Below are 21883 nucleotides of genomic sequence, written 5' to 3' on the forward strand. Positions count from 1 at the left end.
AATCCGGGATCTTCTGCGTGCAAAGCATCTGCCCTGTCACTGCAGTACAATCCTTCCATAAAATCTCAAAATTTCCATCTTGTTCTAATTCTGGCCCAAAAGCATATTGAGGCCCGAAACACATATTTGATTTTTTTAAATTGTGTTTTTAAATTGTTTTTGTGTTTTAAAATTTGTATATTTGTTTTTAATGTTTATAATTGCTGTAAACCACCCAGAGAGCTTCAGCTATGGGGCGGTATATAAATGTAATAAATAAATAAATAAATAATTAAATCACATGGCAATTTGGTGGTCTCAAAGGAGAGAACAACCCAAACTTCTTAATAGAGGATCTTTTTTTACACAAGGGTGCCTGGGATCCTTGTGATTGAAGGACAGCAGGGTTCTAGTATGCTTAACGCATTCTTCTATAAGTAAGTGGCACAGAGTTGCGTACATGCCATCTGCACAAGGTGATGATTATTATACAGCCACAAGAGTGGCTGTATACTACAGCCAGCATAGATTTTTCACATTCTGCCATGTTAAATTGAAAATCACCCCATGGGAATCCTGGGAAGTGCAGTTTGTGAAGGATGCTGTTAGGAGACTCCTATTCCCCTGACAGAGCTCCAGTGGACAGAGTGGTTGAACAGTCAGCCCCTCTTCTGTGGGTTGTATCTCTGTGAGGGGAATGGCATCTCCTAGCAAGGCTCAGCATCCTTCACAAACTACATTTCCCAGGATCCTTTGGGGGAAGCAATGATTGTTTAAAGTGGAATAAAGGTCTGGTGTGGATGTGGCCAGGGACAGCTTTGGTTTATGGATGGGAGACTATTCTACATGCTGTAGAATAAAAAGATGGGGGAAATCCCAAAAAATGATGATACTATAACCAATGTTTTTCTTTTGGAAAGGAAAGGGGCTTTCCCTCTGCCCAGTGCCCGCCCACCCAATCTCCTCCCCTCCCCTTCTCCCCCTCCTCCTCCCCCTCCCCCAGGTCAGTTTTACCTATTCTAACCATGATTGCACGGGAGTAAATTCCACTGAACTCAATAAGCATGCAAATGATCAAACCTGCCTTTCCTCTCCCTCTCCCCCTCCTCTTCCCTTCCACCTTCCCTCTCCCTCTTCCCTGTCCACTCCAACCCTCCCTCCCAACCCCATGATCAGTTTCACCTATGATAAGCATGATTGCATGGGAGTAAATCCCACTGAACTCAATAAGGATGGAAATGATCAAACCTGTCGTTCTCCTCCTCTCCCACCTGCTCCCATGCCCCCTCTTCCCCCCTCTTCCCCCTTCTCCGTGCCCTGCTTCCTCCTCCCCTGTGGTCAGTTTCTCTATCTTAAGCATGAACTTAACTTTTACTCAAAATAGATCCATGATGACTAACTTAGGTCCATTAATTTCAATGGGTCTACTCTGAGTAATAATTAGTTGAATTTCACCCATGTTTTTATTTAGACTTTTATATACCATCCTTCTTAATATTCATCCCACCACTGTTTACAATGCATCATTGTCTCCCTTCCTCTGGCCTTTGCCAGTCTTCACTGTGTAAAAAAAAAAAAAAACCTTACTATGTATTAACTTTTGCCACTGTTGGCCTCCTTGAAGGCCTGTTCTTAGACAGAAAAATGGGGATACAAATATACCAAAAATTAATGAATGACCAAGGGCACAATCCTACACTTTGCTTAGATTGGCTGAAGCCTACAGGATTTGGTGGAAGTCCTTCTGTGCCAGTGGAAAGCAAGATATGTCACTGCCACATGGGATACACTAGCACATTTGGCATACAGAATTTTTAAAAAAGATGGAAAGCAATGCAAGACAGCGGGGAGGGTCGTAGCTCAGTGGCAGAGCACATGCTTTGCATGTAGAAGTTTCTAGGTTCAGTCCTTGGCATTTCCAGGTAGTGCTGGGAATGACCCCTATCTGAAACCCTGGAAAGCCGCTGCTAGTCAGTGTAGGCTATGTTGAGCTAGATGGGCCAGACGTCTGACTCTATAAGGCAGCTTCCTGTGTAACGGCATGTTGGAACGACAAGGTTTTGTAAGACCCCTAGATTCACTTTCAAGCTTATTATTTTCTCTCCTTCAGAAAAACAACTGAATCCATAGCCAGATTGTGAAAGCTTCCCACATACATCTGCCAGTACATTCCTGACATTCGGACAAGCTTTGGTGGTAACGGTGGAGGAGGAAAGGGAGAGCAGAAGAAAGTATGGAAAATAATTCTTTGTCCTCAGAAGCTGGGACAAGTGAGGCGATTCCAGATAAGAAAGGGAAATTTAGACTAGAGGGGAAAATTCTTAGATTAACAAGCGGAGATCAAAACTGTAGCCGTTTTGAACGAGAAGCATAAGGTATATGTGATCTGATAATGAATGAATGGGCTGACCTGAGATGCATCCCTGAGACCTGGGTTGTGCTCAACGGGGTATTCAGTGCAGGACCAGCCCAGACCTCTTGACCGTGGGGCAGGCATAGAGGGTCTGGATCTGGTGATGGGCCAGAGAGACAGATTGGTGATGCCACAGGTATAACCACTTTGCTGCCCAGTGGCCTCACTGACTGAGTTGGCTGAGGTGGTCTCCAATGTGACGTTGGAGAATCTCAAGGCAATAGTCCTCTGTGATCTTAAATCCATTCAGAAGCTGCTATTGGGCCAGTTTACTTAAGGGATCGTCATACTCCATACGTGATGATTTCATCACTCTGATCTGCAGAACTTGCCCTTCTACAAGGGCCGCACAATGTCCATTCTATGTTGTAAGGGGTCATTCCTTTAATGTGGAGGCAAATTGAAAATATTGTGGGGTGGGGTTTTTTTGCCCCACTTAGAGCTAAGCCTCTGGGGGTGCTTTGAGACTTATATAGCCCAACCCCACGCCCATTTTACTAAGAAGAACATTCATCAAGTTCAACGGGACTTACTCCCAAGGAAATTACAAAGGATTGTAGCCTTGTACCTCAGTGGTACAGCCTGTGCCTTACATGTGAAAGGCCCTGGGTTCAACCCCTGGCATCCTCAGTTAAAAGGCTAGGTCGCCATTCATGAGAAGACCCTTCTTGTCTTCCCTAGGTACTGGAGATCTTCTGTCAGTTACAGCAGAAGAGTCTGAGCTTGAATAGACCAATAATCTGACCCGGATTAAGGCATCTCCTGTTCCTTTCTACACAACAAAACTGTATCAATGGCATGCCACTTCAACCGTCATGGAATTCTAGGAAGCATAGCTGGATGAGGCAGAGAGTACTCTGAGCTACTGGACTTTACTCCCAAAACTACAATTCCCAGTGTTCCGTAGGAAGAAAGGATGGAAGTGAAATGAATTTAAGCCTGAGCCCCTTCAAATGTTATTGTTGCTGCTGCTGCTGCTGCTGCTGCTGCTGCTGCTGCTGCTGTTGTTGTTAATAATAATAATAATAATAATAATAATAATAATAATAATAATAATAATAATAATAATAATAATAATAGCATTTCTGTGCCACTGTTCTTCCTGAAGGAGCCCAGGGTGGCAAACATTTTGTTGTTGTTATGTGCCTAAGCAAAACAATTTAACAAGAAAAAAAAAGCATTCTGAAAACAGGTAAAAACACTCCAAAATACTATTGCAGTTAAAAACATTCTAAAACACAGTTTAAAATATTCTTTCATCAATTATCTTCAAGTTATCACAAACAGTCCACTTCAGCCATTTATTGTGCATTCATGATTATTTGTGTTCATGATGGTGTTGGGGTGGATATACGCAAACCCACTTTCAAAGCTGTATGCAAAAGTCTTGGGGCGGATATACTATTTTGTTTCCAATCAGTGCCTGTCCCATGGTGCGTGTCAGCGTGGTGTAATGGTTGGAGTATTGTACTAGGACCTGAGAGGCCAAGGTTGAAATCTCCACTTAGCCATGAAGCTCTCTGGGTAACCTTGGAGCAGTCACTGTCTCTCAGCCTAGCTACCTAACAGGGTTGTTGTGAAGGTGAAATGGAGACGGGACGGGACGATAGAATTATGTACACCATCTCCAGCTCTTTGGGGAAAAGGTGGGATATAAATGAAGTAAATAAATAAATAATAAATAAATAAACCTCCTGATGAAATCCTGTTACCTTTTTATACCACACATGTTCCAGTTTATTTTTTCCTCCCGCTTTTGTTGTGCTATAGCACAAGAGCACGTCTCCAGATGGCCCTGGTGTCCTGTTGTGTCTTCTTTTTGGTCAGAAATTGTTCTTTGTATTAACTTTGGTTTGGGAAAAAAATAATTGATAATGATGGATGCTCATGCACTTTTAAATTATATTCCGTGAGGTTGGGGCTAACAGAAGGGTCCTGTGAGCTAGCCATTATAATTGTAAAGAGACTTATACTTCAAGGCTGGAAGGATAAACACTCACCATCCATTACTCAACTTTACTGCCCTTTCTACATTTGACCATGTATCTCATAATCATCACTCTAGTCATTTGAATATCTTTTGGGACCTATGGATTGCTTATATATTAATATAATGTTTAAATTAGGATTGATGGATTATTCTTTTACTTAATGTGACCTGACATTTGTTTCTTTTTTCTTTCTGTTATGTTGTGCACATACATTTCTCTGCTCTAGCGTTCATCTGGGGATTTCATTGAAGTAAAACTGGCTAAATGCTGCCTTACATGATCAAAGTCTGCCGGAGCAATTTCTTCCCTCCCCACGCTCGACTACTATGTAATCCTTTCCTTAGCTTTAAGCTTTCTGTGATATAAATAAATTTGCTGCATAATAAATTTAAAAGATAAATAAAAATAAATAAGTTATACAGTGGCCACGATCCAACAGAGGATTAAGTGCATACCTGGTGATATTGAACTAAGTTTTAGAGTAGACCCATGGAAATTACTGGGCCTAACTTAGCCATGTTCATTAATTTCAATGGGTCTGCTCTGAGTAAAACTTTATTGAATGCCACCCATGATCTCCACTGATTGCAGTAGCAAGTCTGTACACCCAGGTGTACACCGTAGTATAGCTAGTACTTCAGGGCGACAAGCAAGTGGGGTGATGGAATCTAGCGGCAGAGAGAGTCAAAGCACATTTTTAAAAGGTAATGTAGAGAGGTGAAGATTTTCATTTTTTTAAAAGAATGTAGTCTCACTTGTAGCTTCTTTAAAATGTTGACCATGGATAGCCAACATGGTGCTCTCCAGATATTGGTAGACTCCAGTGGCCATCTGCCCCAGCCATTCATGGTCAGGGATAATGGGATGTAGAGTCCAGCAACTACAATGGCTGCCCAGGATGTTGGTCTTCAGCTAGATGGGTGTGACCCAAGATGGGTCACACCAATGATGTCATTTCCCCCCCCCCGTTAGGTTTTTGAGTATTTTTTTTAATGACAAAGTAGGAACAGAGGGCACATTTATGAAGTGGACATTTACAGTAAAATATAAAACAACAAGTCCTATCTTGCAGGTGGATTTGAAAAAGCTGCAGGCGAATTTCTTTAAGAGAAAGGAACAGATGGTTTTCAAGTAGGGCCTGTGGTAATTGGATTACAAATTGCCTGGCCTCTGTTGGAGGGATCAGATTACACAAATGCAGAAAAACAAGGGAAGGGGGGGGGACCCGCAAGATGTAGCAGAAAGATTTCACAAAGGAGTTATAAAAGAAGTGAGTTTGTAAGGATATTCCCTAGAGCAGAGGTTCTCAAAGTGTGGTCCACAAACTTCATTCATGTGGTCTGTGGAATATCTGTGGATTTGGGTTGAAGATGGGAGATGGCACATCTGAAGGTTTGTTTGTTTGTTTGGTGACAATATTCACTGGTACGGAGTACCAGGACCTCTGTTTTTGCTCTCCACAGCAACCATTTTGTGGTGGCATCCACAGCATTTTTATCCAAGCAAGAGTACCAGCACCTCACTTTTTTATCAAAAAAGCACTGGGCACATCCATTGCATTAAATGTACATATTGATTTTAATTGTATGCTATTGTTTCTTATTTTATTGCATTTCATATTCTATGGGATTCAAACAGTGACACAATAAAATACAGTATGTAAGAAATAAAAGCAATGAAAATACCATTAAAACAATATAGCATCTAGCACAGTGCATTACAATTGCTACAACAGGCAGGAAAAATTATTAAGTGGTCTGCCACAGTGTTCAGCAATTTTCAAGTGGTCTGTGGGGAGGAAACCTTGGGAACCACTGCCCTGGAGCAAACCCGGAGGCACATTCCCAGGACCCTCCCAGACTATTCGGTTTTTTTGCAGGTGTATTCTGTAACATGTCATTGATGCAATAGGAGAGCATTTGTGCAATGTTTCCCTAATGTTACCCCATTATTTATTTATTAAATTTATATCCCTTCCTTCCTGGAGGAGGTACTCTTGTGCTGTAGTGCAACAAAAGCTGGACAATTCCCCCCCACCCCGCAAAAAAACATTTGAAGGATAAAAACCTACAGGATTTCAGCAGGAAGCGATGGGACATTCACCGATTGGAATCAAAGCAGTATGTCTGCACCGAAGCTTTTGCAGGCACAAATAGTATTGAAAGTGGGATCGTGTAGAATCAGCCCTATACCTTCATGAGAACAAAGATTGCCTGATAGAGACAAGATGTGTTTAAGAACAAAGCACCCTCTTGGGTGGATAACTTGAGGTGACAGGTGCATCCAGTCCAGTAATCTGCCTCCATCAGTGGCTTGTCAGATGCCCTGGGGAAGCTCACAAGCAGGGTGTGATGGGAGAAAGCTGTTTATTGTTTATCCCCAACACCTAATAACTAGGAATGCACTGCCTTTCAGCATGAAGCATCTAGAAAAGTGGTGGCCAACCTTTTTTGGCAAGCACGCTGTATGTCATGGTTGACGTACAGGTTAGTATCACTTCAGTGTACATGACAACAATGGCTTTCAGTGGTGTGTACAGGTAACTGCCACAACTGGGTGTGTGTGCCACAATTTTGGGGGGCATTTGATGTTGGTTGGGACCGTGGCGGCTAGTGATTCCAGGTCAGTGGGGAAATCCGCTCCGGGTTTTAGTCTGAACTTTCAAGGAGCTGTCCAAGGTGCTTCAGCCCCTACTCCAGTCCCCAACAGCCAAAATACATGAAGTTTATTAAAAATAAAAAAGGAAAGGCAGAGGACAAATAGGTATAGCAGAATATTGAAAATAAAAGGAGTTCTTTAGCTCAAGCCTATCTGTACTGATCTTACAAACTGGCGCTAGTTTTCTCATGAGCAACAAACTATCGACGGTCAGTTGGAGGTCCCTCTGATGCAGCCCAGTTTTAAGGGTTTCTCACCCACGTTGCATAAGACTGAATGCTGACACCTCTGAGCTGATCATGCCTCATGCTCAGGTAGCCAGTTCACATCTTTTAGGGGAGTTGGAAGAGGATGGCTGATACCTTTTGGGAGCTGGGGTAATGGCTACCATGGTGTAAATTTCTACTGGGTTCCCCTCTCCTTGCTAAACAGGATTTAATATAGGCACTTTGTGTATTCTAGGAATGATGCGCCTTATTTACTAGGCATGATGGAGGTCAGGAATCCAGATTTTGCAACATACACAACCCTGCATTTTTATATGTTTAATAATGATTTTATCTCATGATCTTATGTTTAATTATATATTGTTCACCACTTAGATATTTTTAATGTGGTCTAGAAACTTTCCAAATAAATAATATGTTTGGAAGCAGAGCTTGCCACTTTAATCCTGTTGCCTCCTTGTTGCGTTCAAGTGTATCCTGTTGTCCTCGTAGTGCTCTTAGCAATACTTGTGCAGAATAAAAGATGTAGTATATTTTATTCCCAATGTATTGCAAGCAAAATTCTTTCACGAGAATATTTGTACAGATCTGAAACCTTAGGTGGTGGTGGGGATCAGTATAACAACCCTTTTCTCCCCCCCCCACGCCCCCAGCCACAGTATGTACAGGTGTGTTCACAACAACATCTCTCTACATATACAGCTTTACAGATTGATATGAAATGCCCCAGAGTTAGAAGATGGCATTTAAAGCAATAAAACTATTTTATTTTTGTGCAGGATGCAACTCCTCATTGTCAAATACTAATCGGCCTGTTTCTGCACTCACCCTCCAAGGCAATAAAAATTCCTTCATATAATTGCAGGTGGCCAAGGGTCAGATAAATTGCAATCCATCACCCTGTTAAATTGGGAACTCCCTTGCCTTTTGAATAGAAAGTGAACCAAAAGGAAGGTCGCTGTTTCCTGTATCATCCTTCTGGGGATCCTGAGCATGTCAGCAAGAGCCACTTAAGACGACATTTTTGTTGGAGGAAGGAAACAAAGCTGTGAACAAGCAAACAACACTCCCTTCCAGGACTTGAGGTAGACGCAGACAGTTCCTGTGCAGCAAGCAACTTCAGCAAATGCTTGTTTAAAGCCGCCTTTGCTAACTGGTGCCCTCCAAATGTTTTGGACTACAACTCCCATAAGTCCCATCCAGCAGCAGGTTGGCAAAGACTTCCTTAAAAGAACATAAACTCAGCTTCCAACTTACTAAAATATTTACCTTCCTGCTCCAGTAGGGATCTTTGTTTTTTAAACAACAACAACAGGCATCTTCGGGTGCCTTCTGCCGCTCAGTATTTTGCAGGGGGTTTCAAGCGCATGCTGGAAGTTGCCGCCGTGGGAGGAAGGAAGGGATATACAACAATAAATAAATAAAATTTAGGTTTGTGCAATTAAAGTGGATTAAAGCGCTCTGTTGCCCTAGCACAAAACCTCCAATGAGGTTTGCTTCTGAGTAGACATGTATAGAATTAGGATTCCCTCTCCCCAGTTTTCTTTGAGTAACTTTATTTATTTGTTTGTTACATTTATACACCGCCTTTCTTTCACCATGGAACCCAAGGTGGCATACATGTGGTTCCCAGGCGGTCTCCCATCCAGGCACTGACCAGACCCAGACCTACTTAGCCTCAGCAAGGTGGTGGCCCCTTGTGCAGCAAGGTGGGAACTAGAATGGAAGCAGAGAGACTGTGGCCAAAGGAGCTGAGAAGAAACCAGAGCTGGACTTTGTGTGTGCGTGTGTGCGTGCACATAACTGTACATTTCACAGATTCATTTGAACTGAACAGCCAAATATGTGGCTGCAGAACCCAAGAAAGAAGCAGTGATGCCAAGCATTGCAATGCAAAAGCTAGGGATGGAAGAATCTGTCATTTTCAGTTTCTCCTCATTTCTTGTTTTTCCAATCGTGAAATGTAAATGGACTGCCTTCAAGTCGATCCCGACTTATAAGCTAACCTATGAACAGGGATTTCATGGTAAGCGGTAATCAGAGGGGGGTTACCATTGCCTCCCTCTGAGGCTAGTCCTCCCCAGCTGGCTAGGGCCTGCTCAGCTTGCCACAGCTGCACAAGCCAGCCCCTTCCTTGTCTGCAACTGCCAGTTGGGGGGCCTCCTTGGGACTATGCAGCTTGCCCACGGCTGCATAGGTGGCAGGGCACGTAACCCCTGAGCCACTCACTGTGGGGTGATCTTTAGCTGGCCCTTTACATCCAGGATACCCAAGCGGGGATTTGAACTCACATACTCTGGACTCCCAGCCAGGCTCTCTTCCCCACTGTGCTATACCAGCTGTTTTTCCAATCTTAAGTTCAGTTTTCTCCATTGCATCTTTTTTTATTTTGCAATAAGGATGCATGAAAATTCTTATGCATTTTTGTGCACGTCTCCTAATACATGTGTTTTGTATACAACTTTGCCCAGCATAAGAATTTTTGAAAGCAATTTCCCTCTTACAGAATGCATTTTTGTACGTTATTTTCACTAACACACACCTGTTTGTATTCTTTGGTTGGAGAACTGTGTGGCAAAGTTTGGGCAAGTGCACATTTCAAAGGAAGTGCAAATTTGGGAAGTTTGCATTAAAATGTGAACTAAATGCATTTCTCCACCATCTTTATCAAAATCCAAGCTTCAAACAAGCCAGTTTTCTCATTATACTAAAAAGCAATCAATTTTTGGAAGCCTCGTTACTGGCTTGCTTGCAAAACCACCATGACAGGCTCTCAGGAGATGAGTGACAGATACGTTGCTCCAGCAATGAGGCACAGCAATATGAAAGGCCATAAGCTATTCAACAGGCCTACAACTTCCCTGCTCTCAATGGGCCCCGAGCCTTCTCTGGAAGCATTCTGATTTTTCCATCCTGTCAGGGCAGTCCTCATGGGAAGGGACTAACAGCTGAAGTGGAGTTAGGGAAGCTATTTTAAGACCCAGAAAAGGGAGAGGGGAAAAAAGACTTTGCAAAAACTATTGTTCACCCATCAAAGGTCTTATGTTCATGGCCCCAATGAATTATTATTATTATTATTATTATTATTTCTACCCCACCTTTCAGCCAAAGGCCCTCAAGGCGGCTTACAAAAAAATAGGCACAAGCATAAAAATACATCAATGAAGGCAATACAATTTACAAAAATTAAATAACAAATATCAGTATTAAAAAAAACAGTAATTACAACATTATTTTTTAAAAAGAACAATTACAACTTATACCCCTGCAGATGTTGCTGGATTGGATTGGATGTATGCATTGTCACCTATTCCCACAAATGGAACCTGAGAAACAATTTTATTTATTTATTACGTTTATACCCCGCATTTCTTTTTCATGAAACCCAAGACGGCTTACAGATGGTTCCCAGGCAGTTTCCCATCCAGGCACTGACCAAACCTGCCCCTGCTTAGCTTCAGCAGGGAGTTGGCCTTATGTGCCTTTAGACCATAACCTGGGACAATAGCCTTATTCTGCAATAATTAGGCAAATTCATGGAGGACTACTAGCCATGATGGCTATGTTCTGCCTCCATAGGTGAAGGCAGTATGCTTCCAAATACCAGTTGCTGAAAACAGCTGGAGGGGAAGGGCTGTTGTGCTCGGGTTCCGCTTGCAGGTTTCCCATTGGGGCAACTGGCTAGCCACTGTGAGAACAAGATGCTGGACTAGATGGGCCATTGGCCTGATCCGGCAGGCTCTTCTTGTGTTCTTATGTTCTTAATTCAAGGCTAGTGGTTTGGCAGTGGGCAGTACCATTCTGTTGTACAGAGAACAGTGGAGATGTCTTCAATTTAATCGCCTTCTGTACATGCATGCAGACTTTATAGAGTTTCACAGAAATCTTCATTGACTAAAAGGTAGCAAAAACCCATGGCTGTGTAGGATGACATGAAAAAGGTTCAGATGGTGCATGACATGATGCTGTTGGACATCTATAGGAAATGGCTGAGTGAGGTCACCTGCAGATCTGGAGTGCGAGATATCATCCATATGCTGAAGACACTCAGTTCTGTTTCTCCTTTTCATCTAAGAAGTGGGGCCAACAAACTGAAGCTCAATCCAGATAAGATGGAGGTACTCTGGGTGGGTTGTTCACCTAGACTGGGAGCCTATTCTAGAAGAGGTTGCCTCCCCCTCCCTGAAAGATCAGGTTTCTCTCTGAGAGTGCTATTTGACTTGGACGTATCTTTGAAGGATCAGTTGGCCTTGGGCCTTAAAGCACCTTGTACCAGCTTAAGCTGGTATGTCTGCTCTTCTGTGACTCTTTCAAGAAAGTCTGGCCACAATTATTCATGCACTGGTAACGTCTCATTTAGACTACTGCAATGCATTGTAAGTGGGGCTGCCTTTGAAGGCTATTCAGAAACTACAGTTAGTGCAAAATATAGCAACATGGTAATTGGGACCCAAAACATTGTCAAACTATTCCCAAAAAAGGATACATTGTTTTCGCTCAGTGTCAGTTGGGAACAAACTCCTTTCCTAGGTTATTTGGAACTACTGCTAGTTTTTTTTTTTTAATCATCTCCTTTCCAAATATACTTGATAAGAAAGCATGGATAAAATGGGCAAGTGTGTTTTAACCTTCCATTTATGGGAGCCTCTTGTTGCTAAGTGTGTGTCAATTTACACATATATTGAGGGGAAATTTCATTGTTGCCACGGTAACTTGTGTAACTGAGCAGTTGGATAAGAATGGGAAGATGTATTCACCTTCTCATGGATTGCTGAAATTGAGGAAATAAGCAAAGAGACGATAGAGAGCTGGATTTTTGGGTTCAGAGTCCACCTGTGCTATGCAAGGCTTCTGTTCTTTTAACTGCTGAAAGACAGACAGAAATTCAACATGCTGGGGGAAAGCTACATCTGTTGATTTACTCCCTGTCATACAGCTGTTAATGGCTCAGACTCCCTGCCAGGAGGGTTGTGCAGAAATGTGGCAATTCCACAGCCCTAACATTCGACTGATTTAATTTGCCACAGTGACATCATCACATAGCTTAGAGGTGGGAAACTGTCTTCATCCCAAGGGCCGTGTTCCCTCCTGGGAAACCTTCCGGGGACCACATGTCAGTGGTGTGCCAGGCCAGAGGCAAAAGTGAGTGAAGCAATGAATGTGGATTTTATCTTTGTGGTTAGTTTCTACACAGGTGTGAAGCAGAGAGTAGCCAACCATGATTGGCTGCCTCCACTGACTCTGCCTCTTCTTGAGTCCTGTGGCATTTAGCTTTAGCCTTGTGGGCCTCAGCTCTGGTGAGTTCTAGAAATGCCCAGGAGCAGTAAGGATTTCTTTTTGCTGCTTTGGAGTGTCTCCAGAACCCACGCTGGTTGAATCATATGGGAGATTGCTGATGACCTAGCTATCTTGCAGCCTTCATATACCATGCCTCTGCTACCACCTCATAATACACACAGTAAAGACATTGTGGTGTCTCATGGTGGCCAGCAAGTGGCAGAAGCTGATTGTTGTTATGTGCCTTCAAGTCGATTACAACTTATGGTGACCCTATGAATCAGTGACCTGCAATAGCATCTGTCATGGACCACCCTGTTCAGATCTTGTAAGTTCAGGTCTGTGGCTTCCTTTATGGAATCAATCCATCTCTTGTTTGGCCTTCCTCTTTTTCTACTCCCTTCCGTTTTTCCCAGCATTATTTTTTCTAGTGAAGCCCCCCAGGAAACTGTCTCATGATGATCCACAAGAACTTTAACTCACCAAAGTGTGATAAACACGTCCAAGGAAGAACTTTGGGGAAGCATTGCCAACTTTCATCTTCTTGAACCTAGAAAATTCCTAGGGATTTCAAAAGTTCATGGCTGTGGCCTCAGTGTTTCAAACCCACCCACTCCAAACTTACTCGCCATACTATGGAACTCAGTGGTGGGCCCTGATGCTTGGGCTTAAGGTAGAAGTGGGGATAGCAAAGAAATGAATGACACATTCTTAGGCAGGAACTAGACATCATGGGCCACAAGAAGCCACTTTCAAAAGTAGAACCCTTGCAGCTTTTCCTCCTCATCTCTCCTTTCTAATGTTGACTAATGTGAAGCACATGATGCGATATCATTGCTTGCAAGTTTCCCTTGTCGCCCCTCCCACAAAAGGCAGCCAATGAATTGGAGCCAGGAAAGTGACAATGTGGTGATGTTATATCACACATTTTGCATTACTTTGTTACAGGGAAGGAAGAGGCGATGCCTTAAGTGTAGGGATGAGCGAATCTGTCAATTCTGGTTTCTCTCATTTTCCAACTCTTGAATCCAGCATTCCACATTTCCACATCAGTATGCTTTCTTAAAAAAAAATCCTCATGAAAATTCATCCATACACTTTGTATGCAGCTTTGCCTAACAGTAATAACACACATTTTTGCAAAGCAATCTCCCCTAACAGAATGCATTTTTGCATGTTATTTTCACTAATACATACATTTATATACACACTTTATCTTACCATGTGCATTTTTGTACACATTACTTGAGTGAAGAACTGCACTGCAAAATTCAGAGTAATGCAAATTTTGAAAGGTGGTGTGTTTTTGTTTCTTTATTGTTTCGGGAAATGTGAATTAGATAAATTCAACTTTAACTGCAAACTGAATCAAATTTCTCCCCCATACCTAGTTATGAGAAAGACCATAAGAAGAGTCCTGCTGGATCAGGCCAGTGGCCCATCTAGTCCAGCATCCTGTTCTCATTGTGGCCAACCAGTTTCCTGTGGGAAGCCTGTAAGCAGGACCTGAACACAAGAGCACTCTTCCATCCCGCAGTTTCCCGTAACTGGTACTCAGAAGTATACTGCCTCCCAGGGCCGGTGCCAGAGGGAGGCCAGGTTGGGCCCTGGCTGAGGGCCCCCATGGCCCGGGGGGGCAGAAGGGCCCCTCCTTAGGGTGGGAGGCTGGCGCTCTCATCCCTTGATCCACAGCAGCATCAGATTCTGCAACTCGACTATGCCGCAGATCGTAGAGAGGGGGTTCCCAGGTACCCCCGATACAGACAGTGTGGGTTTTAATAAGCCTGCCCGCACTCCTCACCTACCTCTCCCATCAGTGTGAATGCTTTGTGCCCTGTGCACGCATGCCTGCCATCACCCAAGATGGCAGTGGGGGCTTTCCTAAGGAGTTGTTGCCGATGCTGCCATCTTGGTTGATGGCAGGCATGTACGCTACACGCACATGTCATTCACATGACAGGAGCGGTAGGTGGAGTGTGCAGGTGGGCTTACTAGCCCCATGCCACCTGGATGGGAGGAGGGTGTTGGGCTACAGTGTTGAGGGCCCAGGGAGGGCTGGTGCCCAAGGGTCCAGTCATGCCTAGCACCGGCCTCCAACTGTGGAAGGACTTTGGTTCCCTCATCATGGGAATGTAGCTCACTTTAGTGCAGATGAGATGCCAAGGAACTCAACCAGTTCATCCCAAATGAGGTGAGCTTGAGGCTTACAAGCTGCTCAGGAGAGAAACAATTTCAAGGAGCACCCCAAATCACAGTTGATTTTCTAGTTGACTGCCATTATTTGGGTAAGTTGGTTCTCTAGCGACAGTTGCCAAGTGAGCCACGTCCAAGAACAATCCTGGGTGATGGATGGTTCCAGGCCTTCAGAGCTTTGAGACTGAACTCCCACCAGTATCAGGATGGTCAAGCCAACAGTAATAATGTTTGCTGGCCGCACTGAAATGGGAAGAGAGCCACCTGTTTTCACTGCCCAAGTGAAAAATAGACCAAAGTAAACAGAGCGCTGAGGGTGAGCGAATAGTCATGCATAGACATTTCCTCAAAGGAGTTACATACAAGCCCGTCTGCATCGACTCTTGGATGAATTTGTGTCTGCATGCTTAGAGACTTGAGGTGGGGACTGTTGTGGTTTAGCTTAGATTCGTCCCCAGAGAGCTTTTCATGGCCACAGGAAAGGGGCTTCCCCTTTCGCCCCCTTCCCACTCCCCAAGGCATTTTGGAAAATGGGAACGGAAGCTCCCACTTCCACACACAAAAGAGAGGTGCAAAAATAAATAACCAATGAAGTCACTGGCAATTTGCTTCCTTTTGATGATGTCCAGATTCTGCCTCCCATCCCCTGGGCTTGCTGGCAGGTTCGGCCACAGGCTCCACTCAGAGCTTGGAAAAGTTACTCTTTTGAACTACAACTCCCATCAGCCCCAGCCAGCATGGCCACTGGATTGGGCCACTGGATTGGGTTGATGGGAGTTGTAGTTCAAAAAAGTAACTTTTCCAAGCTCTGGCTCCACTCATGGGATTCTGCATGAAGATTGAGCTGCAACTCGAGGCTCTGTCCTAGGGGTCCTTAGCATGGGGGAGGAACCATAGCTCAACAGGAGAGCACATGCTCACCTGCAGAAGATCCCAGCTTCACCAATAGAGAGCCACTGCCAGTCAGAGTTGACAGCACTGGGCTAGATAGACAAATAGTCTAACCCGGTACAAGGCAGCATCTATGTCCCTTCATTTGCAAGAGTGGTTTAACACTCCCAAGGAACCCTGAGAATTATAGCTCTATGAGGGGGGAAAGGGGTCTCTTAACAACTCCCCGCTTCCTTTACAAATTACAGCTCCCAGGATTCTTTGGGGGAAGCCATGTCTGTGTAAAGTGGTATGATACTCTTTTAAATGTAAAGTGCAGATGGAGCCTGCCTTTACGGCCTGCCTTCACCAGCCTTTCCAACCCAATTGCCCGCAGCTTCTTCAGTGGTGCAACATAACATAAGAGCCTGCTGGATCAGGCCAAAAATCCCATTTAGTCCAGCATGTTGTTCTCACAGTGGGCAACCAGAGCACAACAGCCCCTCGCCCCACCTGTTGAATTCCAACCACTGGTATTTACAGACACGCTTCTGTTTTGTTGGACCTTTGAACAACAGTAGTGCATTGTGATTTATAGTGTTCTCAGATACAGGACATGTATATTGAATGTATACTGCGGAACTTTGAAACTAAGCCTTTATTAATTGTAGTATTAATTTAGCTGTGTTTTATTGCATCTGTGTTTGGATATGTTGTAACGTGTCCTCTGGCCACTTGGCAAATGGTAGGATATAAATTGCTAAATAAAAGTCAGTGGGAGACTTTCATAGCAACGCTTTGCTTCAGAGGTGCCAAATCAGGGTTTCCAAGTTGGAGTGGAATTGGTTTGCTTTTCTGCTTTTCTTTTCTTTTTTTTCTTTTTTTATAATTTTTATTCAAATTTTTCCAAAAACAAACAAAACAAAGTCAAAAAAACATAACAATACAACAACAAAAAATGAAAATAAAATAGTTGACTTCCGATTTGTCACAGATCAGCTATAAGTATATAATATACATCAAACCTGTCCCTTAATATATACATACAGAATCCCTTTTCTCCATAGGCTGTCTTAATTAATCGTCAAATCCCAGTATCATCATTTTATTTTGATCTTTCAACAAAAAGTCTAAGAGAGGCTCAACAAAAAGTCTAAGAGAGGCAACTTTTCTGCTTTTCAAAAAACGTTTGCAATACAGCTTTCAAAAGGGCAAGTTCAAATCTGCAAATCCAGTTTACATCGGTGTGTTTTGTGAAAGGCTGAGGTGGCTTTTTCTCCTGAATCCCGCACTATGGGCATAAAACCACATAAACCTGCCAAGCAACATGTTACACCAGCCCTATGAAAGGTAGCCACGTTCTGATACTGAGAATGCTGAAAGTGCCCTCTGGACTGTCAACACTCAAGAAACACTTGGAGGCTGTTGTCTTGATGTCAATCCGAGGGAAGGAAATGCTAGGGGAGGGGCCATAGCTCACTGATAAAGCATTACATGCAGTAGGCCCCAACACGGGTCCTGGCAACTCTGGTTGAAAGGATAGCATGGCTTGGGGTGAGACCTTTGAGCAAGGATAGGTGTCAGCTCTACACTGCATCAGCAGTGCCAGGGGGGGCTGGAAATTCCTGGGTCTTTGGCAGGGAAGGAAAGTCCTTAGCCAGCAGTCGGGTTGTAAATCTGCCAGGCCTATCCGAAGCATACTTGCCGAGTCAGAAGTCCAGAAGTGAGGTCAGTGGAGGTCCGGGATCAATTGCCAAGGAGGTCAGTCAAAGAGATGCTGCAGGAAACCTAGATCTACACAAAGCCACGCCTGACGTTGCAGTCAGCAACAAGCTGCAGCCAAGGTGTGCCTTATAAAGAGCAGGATGGACAGCAGGTGTGAGCCCTCAGCGTTTGGGGCTTAAGGAGACAGGCCTGCCCCTCTTCTGCCTGACCTTCTGCTGTCTACGTTCTGCAGGTGAGGGGGGAGTATCCTGTTCACTGTCTGTGTCTGGCTGCAGGGCCTCTGCTGTCCCTGGGGTGCTCTGCAGCTGAGGGGCAGAAGGAGCTGGATTCTCAGGAGGCTCCTCCGTGTCTCCTTCTGAGTCTGCTGCTCCTGGGTCAGCTGCTGTTACTCCCGAGTCGTCCTCATCTGAGGAGTCCTCTGACGGGGCCATGACAATAGGGAATCTGCGGCCCTCCTGATTTCTGGACCAGCGTGGGGCCTTCTGCTCAGCAACAGCCGCTGCTGTCGCGTTCTTCTCCTCCTCCTGCTCTAAGCAGGACCCAGGTCCTTGCCGCCGCTTCTTCAACAACAGCCCGGTGTGGGGCCTCTTGCACAGGGTTTCCCTGAGTGGGGGTCTCCTACCCAACAACAGCCTGGCGCGAGGCCTCCTGGCGCAGGGCCTCCTGCTTGACAACAGCCACCGCCTCCATGTTCTTCTCCCCCTCCTGCTCCAGGCAGGGCCCAGATCCCCGAGCCCGAGCTCTCGCAGCTGCCCTCCAACATGAACTGCCATCAGCAGCAGCAGCCCGGGTAGCAGCAGCTGAGTGAGCCCGAGGACATGGAGAGGAAGACAATATTGAACCAGCGAACAGCTTCGCTGTAATAAATGCCTGTCGCCCTTCTGCCTCTTGGGAACTGCCGCCCCCGCTAACACCACCTCCTCTTTCTGGAGGTGCAGATAATGATAATGTTGTTTCTATTTAATTTAATTTTTGTATATTGTATTGTTTATATTGTATATTATTGTATTTTTATACCTGTGTTTATTTTTCTTGTAAGCCGCCTTGAGGGCCTTTGGCCGAAAGGCGGGGTATAAATAATAATAATAATAATAATAATAATAATAACTCCCATTGGAGGCTCACAGGTTCTCCTTTCCTGCCTTAGAGAGTTATTATGATCAGAGTGGCCAATACCGACCTAGACGGACAGTAGAAAGCAGTGACACAATCCTGGCCAACACACTACTTCCGTTAATAGCAAACTCAGCTGCTGAGTGCCAACAGGACTGAAGTAAAAACAGATCAACTGAGAAACAAGAGGAGAGATATCAACATGTTTGGGGAAACTCAGGCTCTGCAGAAGTCCAAAAGAATTTATGGGAGGGCACCTAAATTCCTCCCCTCAAAAACAGCCCTGAGCATGCACAATACCCACAGAATGCTAAGTGTCTATTGGGGAAAAACTGAGTGGATGAGAACAGAATGGAGTATCTTTGAAGAGGGTATCATCACTGGCTGGCTGCATCCTGAAGAGAAGAACGCCAGAGTGTGTCATATTTCCTCTGTAGAGGAATTGAGATGTGTGTGTGTGTGTCTATATATTTGTATATATATATACACACACACACACACACTTAATATAACAATCTCAATGCCGTTTATGTAAAAATAAAAACACTGCGACGTTCAATCACATTTCTCAAAATATGAGATAAAAACAAGATTAAAAACAAAACAACTGTCTCTTGCAAATAAAACTGGGAGGGGGAAATAGAATGGAGTATTCTTGAAGAGGGTACGGCAAAAGAAAGAAATTAAAAATGAAGAGTTGGACTCCAGGAATGCTTGGGTAAACATATAAGTTTTTAAGAGGAGTTTGACGGTTATTACTGCCTTTGCCTCACAGATTACCCGAGGGAGGGCGTTCCAGAGGGTGGGTGCTGTCACCAGGAAGACCTGCTTCTACATTATCACCAACTGACAATCTGCTGGTCATGCCTTGTAAAACCTTAATGTTCAGCTGGACCTGCACCAGGGGAGGTGGTTCCCTAGACATCCTGGTCCCAAGTTTTTTAGGACCTTAAATGCCAACAACAAAACCTTGGACAGCGTGGTAGCTAACAGGCACCAGTTGGTTTTTCTTATATTCCTACATTCGCACACAACACATCATAGTAGTCTAATCATGGCTAGAGTCTGGCTGCTTTTCACTGTTAAGCTTGTGGGGCAAGACTTCACTGCGAAGAAGCTTGTTCTCCCGCGCTGTGTGCCATGGAAACAGGAGTAGGCAATATGAGAAAAGAGAACATGAGACGAGGCAAACAGATCCTTTCAAGGCTTTGAGAGAAGGGCCTTCAGGAGTTTGGCATCCCATCTCTAGCTGCAGCCAGAGGGAGGGTGGCATAAACCAGCAGCGGTAAGTACTAGATGGAACAGGCCAGAGCTTGGAAAAGTTACTTTTTTGAACTACAACTCCCATCAGCCCTAGGCAACATGGCCACTGGATTAGGCTGATGGGAGCTGTAGTTCAAAAAAGTAACTTTTCCAAGCTTTGGCAACAGGCAGGTCAGCAATGGAAGGGTGGGGTTGGTAGATCTCTGTTTGCATTTCTCTTTGGATAGTTGAGCCTCTAAACCTGGGGAGGGCAGCCTTTTTCAGCCCAAGGGCCAGACTGCCTAGCTGGCAACCTTCCAGGGACCACATTTATTATTATTATTATTATTATTATTATTATTATTATTATTATTTATATCCCACCCTTCCACCCAGCAGGAGCCCAGGGCGGCAAACAAAAGCACTAAAAACATTAAAACATCATAAAAACAAACTTTACAACATTAAAAAAAATCCTCAAAAACGTTACTTAAAAAAATCTATCAAAATCCTCTAAGCTTAAAAGCATTTTAAAAAAGAAAGTTTAAGAACATATTAAACAGCCATTCCAACCCAGATGCAGACTGGGACCTCGTGCCCGTAGTGGGTGGGGGCCAGAGGCAAAATGAGCGGGGCCAGAAGCAAAAGTGGGCAAAGCAACAGGTGTGACTCTGACCTTTCACAGGATCCTCGGACTGTCGGGATCCTTGGAGGAAAGGTGGGATATAGATGTAGTCGTTAAACACACTGACATCTCTCCATGCAGGCAAGCGAGAGGCGTTCTCACCATTCAAGGAAGCATTCTAGCCAGGCACTGAAGGAGGGCAAGAAACAAGGCTGGTAAGACAGAGGCGTTGGTAGGAAGAGTCCGAAGGGCCTGGTGGAGAGGCCTGGAGGGCCGCATTTGGCTCCTCAGGCCTGAAGTTCCCCATCTCCCCAATACAGAATTTGGGGCAGGGCTGGGATGACTCCCCCACCCCATCGCGGAGACTCCACCCCCAATACACATAGCAAAGATCCTTTCTGCCCCTGCAATATCAGTGAAGAAAAAATAGGCGCTTGGCATCAAGAACAAAGGAGGAAACCGCTGGAAGGGACAAACAGTCAAACCGTTTGCTTTTTTGGTTCTCTCCAAGCGCGCATGGAGTGTGCTAAAAATGGCCTGTGAGAGAGGAAGGCACTGCGATACCATTTAGAGATTGGGTCAACCCTGCTGTGTGAAGCTTTGCACAGATGGAAAGTTCCAGGGGCCAAGTACAAGGCGTCTACTATAAAAGAAGCCAAGTGTATTCCTACAGTGTAACTCTGGGAAGAATGCGAATCTGTATCAAGGGCACTAGTAAGCTGTGAGGAAGGATTTGCATTGGGCTAGAGGCAGGTAATCCGCTGTCACAATGTCACTCCAGTCACTTGCATCAGAAGCCATCACCACAGCTGAGGGCTTTCCCACACTTGTCTGTGCAATTGTCTGTGCTGTGGCTATCCCACTGTTTCCTATAGCAAACTTGTAATGTGTGAATGGTGGGTATGCATTCCTAGGTAGGAATGTATGTTTGCCAGGGATCCCTGATTGGCTGGTCCTAGGTTGCCCAACAGGTTTGCACTGCATGTTTGTTTGTTTGTTTATTAAATTTATACCCTGCCTTTCTTTTCATGATAGAAACCCAAGGCGCCTTACATATGGTTTCCAGGCGGTCTCCCATCCAGGCACTGACCAGACCTGACCCTGCTTAGCTTCAGCAGGGTGCTGGCCTCATGTGCCGTCAGACCATAGCCTGGGACCATGTTTAGGCAAGAGCATCTCCTGTTCACAGTTTTATGAGTCTGATACATGAAACACTGGTGCAGCAGCAGCAAACAGGATTGCTGTATGATGCGCAAAGGTGGCTTTTTGGCAAGGGGACGGAGCCTTTTTCGGCCCAAGGGCCGCATTCTCTTGTGGGCAACTTGCTGGGGGCCTCACACGAGTGACAGATGACAAGCCAAAAGTGCTGCAGCCAGACGCCACTCTCCATCCAGGCAAGCACGAGGTATCATCACAGTTCGAGGACACATTGCACCCAGGTAAGATCACTAGAGGAGGGCACAAAGCCAAGGAAGGTGTGTGCAGCCTGGGCAGAGCCTCAGAGGCCAGGTAGACAGGGCTGGAAGGCGGCCACTCATGCTTTACAGTCGGTAAAGCCACAAATAAGAAA

This window comes from Rhineura floridana, chromosome 1, assembly GCF_030035675.1.
Source record: "Rhineura floridana isolate rRhiFlo1 chromosome 1, rRhiFlo1.hap2, whole genome shotgun sequence".
Lineage (NCBI taxonomy): Eukaryota > Metazoa > Chordata > Lepidosauria > Squamata > Rhineuridae > Rhineura > Rhineura floridana.